Raw genomic sequence first — 12,225 nt, forward strand, 5'->3', positions numbered from 1 at the left:
GTCCCCATGGTTCTACAAGGTCCTGAAAAGCTTCTGGGAGATATACAAGCTACATGATGACCCTGGTGAACCACCGCAAGATATAGGAGGTGGTAAGGGCAAGAGACACCATATTGTCCGTGGACTTTCTACCTACTGACAGCTGCCTGGCTGCGTGGGACTCAATCTTCCACAAGGACCTGCAGAAGGAGCACAGAGACCTAAATTGGCATGCAGTCCACCAGGCACTCTCTGTATGGGCATGGAAAAATGGCATAGGGCAGAGAGGTCCATCGAACTGCCCAAGACAGACCTGCCACTAGCAGGCAGAAATAATCCACCACCTCTTCTAGTACTGCCCATTAGGGCGGTGCAAAATTTCAATGGCCATTTCATTTTGGAAGTGTTTCAGGCCATTATGGTGCTCAAAACACCACATCCCAATTGAAAGGGAGGGCTCCAAAACATCTCCAAAATGAAATGAGGCATCCAAAATGCTTCAGAAACATTTTGGAAAATTTTGGAGTTTTGGTGCCGGGTTTGCAGGGAAACAACAGTAAGCTGGCTCTGCAGGGAGCATAAATCCACGCTGGAATCAATGTCATGTATCTGGACTTTAAAAAAGCCTTTGATCTGGTGTCCCATGATCTCCTCATGGAAAAATTAGCCAACTGTGGCCTTGGCTACATCACAGTCTGATGGCTGGGGAACTGGCTCTATGGTTGGACCCAGAGAGTGGGCACTGATGGACGTGAATCATCGTGGCACTCCATGACCAGTGGTGTACCCCAGGACTCCATCCTTGGACCTGTATTCTTTAATGTCTTTATTAATGATGTGGACACTGTTGTCGGAGGCAGACTGGCCAAGTTCGGCAGTGACACCAAACTTTGGGGTAGAGTGTCCACAACTGATAGGCTGGTGATCCAGGCTGACCTTGATAGGCTTAGAAAGTGGGTGGATAAAAAACAGATGACATTCAATATAGAAAAATGCAAGATACTCCACCTTTGAGAGGGGGCAGGGGGAGAGAAATTTGCATAACACTTATAGGCTCAGTAGTGCTACGCTCGCTAGCACCATGGCCGAAAGCGACTTGAGGTTCACGATTGACCGCAAGATGAACATGAGCCACCAATACAATGTTTCTGCTGGTAAAGTGAACAAAACTCTGGCTTGTATCCACAGATGCTTCTCAAGTAAATCTCAGGATGTCATCCCCTCGCTGTACTCGGCCTTGGTGAGGCCACAGTTGGAGTACTGCATCCATTTCTGGGCTCCACAATTCAAGAAGGACGTGGAGAAGCTTGAAAGAAGCCAGAGAGCCATGTGCATGATCAGAGGACAAGAGAACAGGCCTTATGACGAGTGGCTGAGAGCCACGGGATTGCTCAGCTTGGAAAAGCGCAGGCTCAGGGGGGACCTGGTGGCAGCCTATAAGTACATAAGGGGTGTACATCAGGATCTGGGGGAACACCTGTTTATTAGAGCGCCCCAAGGGATGACAAGGTCTAACAGTCACAAACTCCTCCAAGACAGCTTTAGGCTGGACATAAGGAAAAACTTCATTACTGGCCAAGCCCCCAGGGCGTGGAATAAACTCCCCCCAGAGGTGGTGCAAGCACCTACTCTGGACTCTTAAGAAACATTTGGATGTTTATCTTGCTGGGATCCTTTGACCCCAGGTGACTTCCTGCCCCTGGGGCAGGGGGATGGACTCAATGATCTTCTGAGGTCCCTTTCAGCCCTAACGTCTATGAAAAAATCTCCTGCTTCAGGCATACCCAGTGGACAGCCAGGAACCTGCTCATAAAAAGACATTTGAACCCCGCAGTCGAGGACTGTATTAAAATGGGGCCGAGCGAAATGTACTGGTACTACAGAAAGACAGAAGAGAACAATGGAAAAGAAATAGCAGAACTCATATGGTGAAGAGGGGACTAGCATAGACCTTTTCAGAGGCAAACTGTCTGAAAGAACAATGAGTGATAGCACTAGAATGGTAATAGGTGCATGGTCCAAACTGTGTAATGGGACTACAGTAGTTTAATTGTCAAAGTATGTTTTGATCTGCCAAGTGAACCATGGTGCTCACTTGACAGGTTGTTAGAGGTACAGTGATATATATTTTTTGCAAAAAAAAAATAAGTTTGTGCTACATATAAGTAGGTGCCAAAGTACTATTCAGAGACGTGTTTATGGAGTATCTGTGCTAAAACTTGCAGCAATTTAAAAAAAGATAACATACATCAATTCTGGATGAATTAAGTCTGTGTACACTATATACAAATCATTACAACTGTTTTTTTTTCAAGGTCAGTTTTCCAAATTTGCTCCTCACTTCCATGTGCTCAGGGAGAGTAGGGGGGAAAGAGCTGCAGGGGAAAGAAGGCAATGGGGTTATCTGACTCCCCAGATTTATTTTCCCTGTTGTAGCAGTGGGGAAGGGAGGGTGGGGGGCAGTTCAAGACAAACCTCCAATAGTTAGATTCTAATACATTGAAAATTATAACAAAATGTATCAATTTTCCATATATAGAATCTAATTATTGGGGGAGTCATCTTATAATTACGGTTGTCTTCTACTTGAATAAGCAATACGGTACCACTTTGCCTCTGAAAAATCGGCCACGCTTGATCCCACCCAATCAAAGCCATATCAAACTGGTTGCCTATTCTTAGCCTTGATATTCTAGGAACAAAATATATCACAAGGCCAAACCATCCTTTTTTTAAAGAACATAAGTCACTGTTTTAGATCCAATCATGTAAAAACAATCAATCATATTACTCTCTTCCATTTTACTCAAAAAACTAGGTTAACATGGCACCTTATGCAAGCTGGCTGTTTACCCCTCCACCTCGGCCAGGTAAAGCCTCTTGTACAAGCTTGGCTCTTGGTTGCATCCTGCTGTTTATCGGTGGCAAGCAACCGGCAAGCCTGTGCTTCAGAGCCTTTCAGTGCACTGGTGATAAGTTATTCCCCGAGTCCTTTCTGCCAATTGTTTTTGGCAAATGGACCGGGGAAGACTATTGTTGTTACTGGCCGTTATCTCTGCCTGTGACTCCACTTGGCAGAGGTGCAAATCCATCTCTCTGGTGTGGAAACAAGCTGCTGGACACTGGATGAGTCAACTCATTAATAAACAAGGAGTCACAAAGGAAATGGGAACCAGTCTTAACAAAATATATGTATAAAAAGTTTATTGGATGCTATGTTTGTTCTCCTCAGCATGACACTGTTTTATCTCACTCCACAGCCTTCCTATCAAAGAAATGGGGAAGTTAATAGCTTATCAAATTTTAATCAGCTTAAATGTTGATGTATTACTTACATAGCACGGAAAGTATTTTCTGTGTTGTTGGTGGTGACGGTGGCTTAGTTTTAATTATTAATTTATGTCTGACCATACTTTTTATATTGGCTTTAGCTTTACAGAAGGTCCCATTGTTACCCAAAAAAGTCTAATGTAACCTACTGCTTAGCCTTTTGTGCTCAGAGGCCAAAGCCAGCTGCTCTGCATGAAGCTCAGGAGCGAAATATCAAATTCTTGTGAAGTTTCTCCTCTGTCTTGAAGTGCAAGCATGTAGTCAGATCTTTGATTTGGAAACTCAGTCCTTGGTGTTAAAAAGTAATGCCTTCGCTTTACCCTGAGCCCAAGGTCTGCTGTAGTCAGTGAAGAGGGATCCCCTGGGATCAAGCATTCTGTTTTACTCCATGGAGCTCAAAAGTACAATGCTATTATTAACTGTTGTAACAAGGCTGAGAACCACACAAGTTGTTTGACTCCTAGTCTCTTCTCCACAACAGCATCATCAGCACTCTCACAGAAGTGAAAAGACTCACAATTCCCCTGTCTGTAACCAACAACTCAAGGCATTCTCAGTCAAGAAATAATATTCTCTCTCCAATAGCAGCCCCAACTGTAAGCCTGTTCCCTCCCCACACAGAAAAACCTGTATCATCAATTCCAATTTATTAAAAAATAAAAGCAATATTTATTTTCCATGTCTGATGAAAAGTCATTAGCAAGGCAAACAGAAGAAAGGAACTAGTTCCTTGTTCTGCATCGTTCCTGTTACCTACACAGCACAGCTATCTTTCAGAAACTTTAACTCAGCTCCCAGCAGGCAGGGTCAACATTATCCTGGACTACCCCCTTTGGATCCAGCCATTAGTCTTACCTTCAAAGGCATCTGAGGAAAGAAAGGTGACTGCAATATGCATTTTCCTTCATGTAGCATTTTCTGAAGTAGAAGTATGTGCTGCAAAAATTGCAAGTGTGAATTAAAGGAAAGAATAGGGGACTCTACTTAAAAAAGAGAGGTCAAGGTGCTTTTCAAAAAGCTTAATCAAATGGAGTATTCAGGCTATACAACTTGTCACAGAAAACAAATATGCTATATATAGATGATAGTAATTCGTGCATGACAAAAATATTCATATCAAAGCTGGCATATAGATAGTTGTGAATGATAATATGTACTGCTTACAAAAAAAATCCACCTACATTAAAAGCACACTGTTCAAGCCAGGGAAGCACTCAAAACTTATGAAATGCAATTCAAGAAACCTTAAAATCAACTTAGGTTAAGCAGTAGGATCATGGCTTCAATTATATAACCCTATACTACTTTTTCTACAGGGTTTCTTAGGAGGAAGATCAGTCCCAGTCCAAAAAATTTCACTTCACAAGAATCAATCACACACTTGTAATATGTTCTGCAAATCAATAATGTTACATAAAGAAATTGTTTAATGTTTATGTGGGTCACCTTATTTGCCACCTTGAATCCTGAAAAAATAAAGGGTGAATAGACGATCATTTCATTTCTCTACAGCATTTGCTATACTATAACATTGGGTCATCTCCAGTCCTGGTAAATGTCTTAATCTTTTAAAATTTCTCCCCAGATGCAAGTCTTTCCATGTACTTTCACTGTCCTTCTCTAGACCATTATTATTTCTGGTACATTCTTGTTTGAGACGAGGTAAGCGAAGCTGTACAGAATATTCTAGCTGAGGGCACACCATCTATTTATAAAGTGGCATTCTCTATTTTAGTATTGTTCTGTAGGTTTTTTAATGGCAATCTAGCTTCTGGTTTGTTTTTGACCAACACTTGACGTGGAGAAGATATCTGTCTTTAGTTCTCTTCGGTGACATCCAAGTCTCTTCCCCCGTCTGGCTGTAGCTAATTTAGAATCCAGGTCCTGTGCATAGTGTGAACTGTCTTTCCAATTCCCCCTCCCTTGCTGTCTCACCTCTGGTTCCTTGATAACTCTTTTGAATTTCCTTCAAATCCTCTCGAAATCTGGCTAAATAATTGTGTCATCCGTGGATTTTGCTGCCCTGTTTTGCTCCTTCCTCCAAATCAAATATTAAATAACGCCAGTTCTGGTACAAACCTTGGGGGAAACACTGCATAACCTTACTTAAACTCTATGAAAACAGCTCTACATCCACCTTTTTCCATTAATGTCTTACACTTAGTACCATGAAGTGAAACAAACCAACCTTTTCATATTTTGAAAAAACATACAAACTCAGCTATGCAACGTCTGATTTAGCCATGTTGAAGGAGAGCAGTCAGAGATGAAGTGGGTAAATGAGGAATGCTCGAGCTCAGAGGGTATCATTGTTCACTATGAAGCACAGCGCAGAGAAGAAGTGAAAGCAGCAAAGGAAAGGCCAAGAGTAAATGTGCACCTCAGGCAACAGCTTGTGAGGGTGAGTCATACAGCACACATGGAAGGTCACACTCTTGATGCCCATTTTCATGGACTTACCGCTGCTACACTGCATGATGAAAGAAGGCTGACCATTACTGGAAGTGTATCTGTCCTAAAGGATGCCTCTTTCTGTAAGGGCAAAGGCAGCTGTTGTATCCATTGCCAACAGTTGATGAAATGCAAAACCCAAGTCATAAAAAAATATAATTAAATATAATGAGTGAAAAAAAAATAGGGTAGAACTATCCAATCCACTCATGTGTAATTAAACTAAACAACAAAAACAAGGTGGCTGCTGGCACTTTTGGTGCTCTGAGCAGTTTACTGTTTTGAGTCTAGACTGCGGTAACACGTAGGCCGGGTAAACAGTAAAGGTGGCCAACCGGACAGGGCATACACCCCACTAATTGGGTAATGTCTGCTTTACCATCCGGCCACCAGTTGACAGGCACAACAGCCCCCAGGAAACTTTTAAAATTAGAACTAACAAATAAAACTACCAAACCCAAATTTAACAACCCATTCTTTTACTAGGATGACATAGAGATGGGCTCGTTTGTTTTCATTTTTTAGCTCCACCGTCTGAAATAGCTGATATTAAAGAGAAAAAGAATCTAACTGCGAGTGTCACATCTTCATGCAGCAGCAATACTAGTCATGTTGGCATTGACCCTGTAGCACACATTATGTAGAACTACAAAGCAGATTCTCCTGGAAGTAAGATACCATAATACTATGCAAAATTTAGACAACTTAAGGAACAAATTAAGAATAGATTGCTTGGAAGCATATTCCAGTTTGTGGAAAGAAGTGCCATTTTAACTTGCTCTTTTCCTTTCAGTTCTACAGAAAAAAACCGGGGGTCATGCAATCCAGTTCTTCACAGTGCAATAGGCTGTGAAAAAGCTTCCCTACACCTCTGCATATGTGCAATAGATATTCCTTATGGTAAGCATGGTAAAACAAACCCCACATGTTCACAACTCTAACAACATGGCATTTCAAATACCATCTAAACATAACATATAATTACACAAGAGACACCATAGTCCAGGCATTTTAAGTTGTTTCTTCTTCCCTTAATGAGCATGTAAATTTTACTACATTTTATTCCTTTATGATTATCATCAACATAGCAATGAGCTGAAAATAAGTCAGTGGGACCAATAGTGGTGCTGAACATCTTCCAAATTGGACCATAGGTTTCTACTGCAGGGATAAATCCTATTGTTGATCACAACCGAGAGTCCCTCTGAAAACAATAACTGTCTGTTAAGTCAGGTCTGGTGGATTGCACTAACTTAATTATGGACAGTGTTTGGCCTGCACCTTTTTTATGGTAGTACCTAAGCCAGAAGGAACACAAAAACATCTAGACTTCCAGGTCCCAGTTTGCATTTGCAGGGCTGGCAACTAGGGAAGAAAAGATCTTTTTACTAGTACACCAAAATTATTTAATGCAGAAAACATCTGACATACCACAAAACTGGAAACCTGTCATGCCATTTTTGCAGAGTCATTTTTCAAACTAGTTACACTCAACTGTTTGACTACAGCTATGTTCTTTTATACTTGCCTCTTGTGTGCTTATGGATCAGGGAAAATGTCAAAGGTCTTCATGACAGAGTGCAAGGTGATAATAAAAGTCTTAAATCCTGTGTTAATCTGTGATGGAACAGTTACAGCTTAGAATAGCAAAAATACAAACTTTTAACCATTCCCAGAAAAAAGAATTAGTAATAACATATTAAAGCTTTCAAGAATATGTTTTCTTATGTTACTGCTAAAGGATTTTGAGAATGAAGGCTGGAAGGGATAGAAATGCTTCTCATCTATAATGATTAAGCTACCAGTCAAACAGTGTATTTTTCACTATATAAATAAGAGCCCAAAGTTTACAGACTACTGTTCAACATTTATACTTTTAAGATTCGGGACCTGTTGATCTTAGACATGTGAATGAAAGACTGGCCTCATTGAAGTCAATGGGAATGCTGCTGCTGATTTTAATGAGACCAGGATTTCACCCTTCATGTTTTCCCTGGCACAACTGGAATAGGTTGTGGCTATATATCTGTAAAGGCATCAACAGAAGCTGGCTCTTGTTGGCCAAGGGATTCCTTGTAAATGATGAATCAGCTGTTTCAAGATTTAAAATAAAGAGCTAAATGTTGTGATCTTTGCTCACACTTGTTAGTATTTACAGAAATAGCCCCACTGGAGTGAGTAGGTAAAGTCTCTCCAACACAAGTCACAATTCAACATCTATTCCCAATTGGTTGCATAATATGCCTCTCTTGCTTAAATGTGTCACTGCTTTTCTAAATGGTTCTTAACGAAATTCACATAGTTTACATTTAACACGCTTTTCTTCAAAAGAAGTACGTATGAGTGCAGGCTTCATTAAGGGATGTTTGAATTTGTGTTTCACAGGTAGTGATTTGCTGTTGGTCTGATATGGTTGGAGGTTTTAACTGGAGCTCTGAAAATTAAAATTCTCCCCTTATGCCCCAAACAGATTTGCACCCCGTGGCAGGGATCAGGTTGCACGCTTTGGTCCACAGCAGCAAAAAGCTGACAACCTGTTTTTGTCCATTAAAACACTAGAGGTTTACAGATAGTTAAAGAACTAAGAAAACAAGCAGCTCAATCTGCAATGAAACACAGAAAATAAAAATGCTGTGAATTGAAAGAATGAGTCAATGTCTCCTTTTCTGCACGTGATTTAAATCAAAGGCTTATTTGAAAATGATTCAAATGCCGACTAGCTAACAAGTGCAATCATCATCTGGTCAACAGAACCTATGGAAGTAACCTGATTACAGTATTTTGATTCCTTTAAGATGACTGAATGTGCTTACACATTCATAAAAACAGCAGAAGCAGCTAGATGTGATGGAGGATTGAAATGACACGAGGCCACTGCTGGGAAAAGCGGTATCCCTTCAGAAGAACATACTATTTCCTCTGCAAATCTCTTCACCTGCCCAATTACGTTTCCCCATCAAAATGCAGTTCATAACCCATTTTATTGATCTAAATGTGTGAGGTACGACAGCAAAGAGCCTGTCCCTATTATGGTTTCCAATCATGAAGCAAGTCAGGTTCCAAGTACTTTGCTATCAGGCTCCCTCTTCTTCCATGCACAGTTCACGTGTTGCTGCTGAAAGCTCATCAAGAAAGAAACCATGCCTGTCACCATGCAAAGGAGGATGTAAAAGCAGTTCATTGTTCCTGCTCTACAGAAAAACAATTTGCCACAGCCAGACCCCGTGCTCAGCAGTGCCAAGTGCACGGTAATTTATTACCTCTGGACATCTGATTCCAAGTGAAGGAAACTGAAATGTCATACCTTCATTCATAACACCGTCTCATGGAATTATTTTTTCCGGATTCCTGGGAAGTTGAAATATTTGAGAAGAATATCAGGAACTGTTGTTTTAGCCTGTTTGGTGAGTAGATAATTGCCTTCCAACTCGACTCTTTCAGGAAATGATATGAGTGTTGCATTGTTCTTAGGCGGGGGGCAGCAATGTTATTTAGCAAGGCACATGCACATATATTTTTAAAAGAAACAAAACACAACACAACAAAAACACTGCAATGAACCCAGACTTTTGAACCTGGTCAAGATAACAGGCTGGCCCCAGACTATTTGTCCACGTTTCACTTAACTAAGAGCAGTCTTGAGAAGAGAGGTAGGCAGTCCTTTTTTTTAAGCTTCTGCCCCCCCCAGCCTCCACTCCATCTATACAAAGCTCAAATACAAGGTGGTAGTAAAAAACTCATTATGTTCAGTGATAGCAAACATGAGACCCTGGGGAATTATTTCATTTGATCCGCAGCGACAAATTAGCCTGGGAACAAAAAGGCAGGTGCACATGGAAATCACATTGCATAAGAAAAATAATTTCTAATTGTGTGAAATTAGGAAATAGTTTCAGTTAAGGTTTCTCTGTAACTTTTTTAAAGGAGCCCACTCGTAATGACCTAAAGTAGTAACCATACAATAGCTGCTGGGAAAAAAGAAAAGGGTAAGTGATCTCAGCCCAGTTCCAACTGGACAGCCATTTATGGTGCAAAAAATCAGTGCTAAGTGCAACCCAGGTACACTGCCTTATATTGGAGGAAACGAATGAGGGCCCAATACCATTCTGATTGAAGGCAATGGTAAAAATGTCCGTTGCTTCCTATGGGAGCAGAACTGGGTCCTAAATGAGAGCAGACTTATCTGGTCACCATTCCACCATTCAGTGGCTGACTATGCAGAGACTCAGAAGCAGCATGAAAAAGCTTGCACTGCCTCTGCTGTGACCTTGCTAGAGAATACGATGCTCCGGAAGTTGTTCATAGTATCTACGTTAGCAAAGCCCTCCCCCACTGAAAACAAAACCAAAGACCCCGCCCCCAACCACAAACACCCCAACAAACCCGTTTCAATTTTCTGATTTTCTGAACCTTCTACCAGTGGAGGCTGCCCTTCTGAAAAGTATCAACAATATTATGGGAACTCAGAATAATCAGTTTCCTCCCTAATTTAGCATCCGGTAAAAACAAGATTTTTTGATGTACAAATATACCCGTTTCATTCATTTTAATGGGTGTTTCAGAGGAAACTACTCCTGCTGGGGGTGTGCCACCTGCAAATTACAGCTGGAGGAAAAGGATTAGCACAAAACCTCCAAGTGGGCCTTGATCACAGAAATCATTGCTATTATTGTAATATATTGTGCTGTTTATTAGACACTTAGGGATTTTTGAGACCCCAAAGATATTAAGTATTCCAAGCACTAATTACTTGTTAATAGTATTAGGCATAAGTTTGATCAATGGAGAATTGTAGCTTTATAAAATCTATTCAATAACATACTTGTAAAAAATAAATTCAGACTTTTTGCAATATATTTTCAATCCGTGCATTACAGGGGTGTGCAATATTTCTTGTTCCCTATTTATGTAATTCTACTTAGAAGCTTTTCCAGGGGACACAGTAAATATTGGAACAGATTTGGAACCATCTGAAGAGGGGATTTTCAGGAATTGGAATCAACTTAATGAGCTAAAGACATCTGGAAAAGACGAGCCTTGTGCACTCATAAAGGATTTCCTCCAGACCTAGCACAATCTGGAACTAAACTTGCAGAAGCTAAAGCTACTGCAAAACATGTTATGGGATCCCAAACAATCTAGAACAAAGATTGTAGCAATGGGTATATTTTACTTTGCTCTAGTTAAATGAGAACTCTGGGCTACTTCAAACTCCAGAATTGCAAAGCAAGTTTCCCAATTTCTTTTACAACCTCATTTGGGGAGAAAATTAAAAAAAAATGCTCTGAGTGCCACACTGTTTGGCTGCAGTTCAGTGTTTGCCTTTTTTATTCAGATCACAGAATTGGGACTTCCTGTGTCACAAGACTGGAAATTGATTTCTAGATTAATCCTCTCTCAAAAAAAAAATCAATGGGATGTAGGAGTTGAATGTCATCCTTAAAATGCCACAGACAGCAGTCTTATCCACTTGTTCAGTTAAACTATTCCTGATGTTACTTTAAAAAACAAGACAAAGATGGATACTCAGTGGTCATCTCATGTCTCTCTCAAGCAATGTGAGGAGAAAGGATTAAGACAACAGTGAGTGCAGCTACATGACATGCTACATTGCCGTAGCATCACCAGGCACGAACCGTGATAGTGATGCTACAGTGTAGTAGCAGCTAAAAATAACCATGTGGCCATGGGATTGTGCAGTAACACTGGTTATTGGGCAGTCTTTTCGTACTTGCTTAAGCAAGTACTAAATGACTGTGCGGTAACAACTAGGCAGTTGACTGCTGGTGTAGACACGCCCAGTAAATTTTTGAATCCCGCTCAACTAATTTAGTTTAAATTGAGGTATTTAAAACATTTCACTACCCCCTCCATTTTTGCCTGCAATTGCTCCATTGTTGTTGTGGTGCAAATTGTCTTATTTTTACCTTCTCTCCTATGCCATTGTATGCATGAGACTCCTATGTCAGCTTGCTACATTAGAAAGAATAGATGAATTGCCAGAACATCAAGTTTGAAATACCACAATTCTCAAAAGTCCAGGTCCAAGCCCTAGCAAAACTGACTCGGCCCTTTCTTCTGCACAAGCAGCCACGTGAATCGGGTAAGGTTTCTATAGAGAGGAAATTAGGGGAGCCAGGCTCATCTTGCAGTTTTATACAAAGCAGCCCCTTCCTGAGCTGTTGCAGAGGTCCATGGCAATGGCAAGGAGTGATGTCTCACAAATCTACAAATCCCCAAGGAACTCTGGTGAGTTTGATCATAGTGTCATAGTTTGTAGGGTCAGGAAGGACCTGAGCAGATCATCCTGTCCGACCCCCTGCCATGGCAGGAAAGAGTACTGGGGTCAAATGACCCCAGCAAGGTATTCATCTAGCCTCCTCTTAAAGACCCCCAGGGTAGGAGCCTGCACCACCTCCCTTGGAAGTTGGTTCCAGATCCTAGCCGCCCTGACAGTGAAGTAGC

Source organism: Gavialis gangeticus, unplaced genomic scaffold (assembly GCF_001723915.1).
Source record: "Gavialis gangeticus isolate Ggan-Ray unplaced genomic scaffold, GavGan_comp1, whole genome shotgun sequence".
Classification (NCBI taxonomy): Eukaryota; Metazoa; Chordata; order Crocodylia; family Gavialidae; genus Gavialis; species Gavialis gangeticus.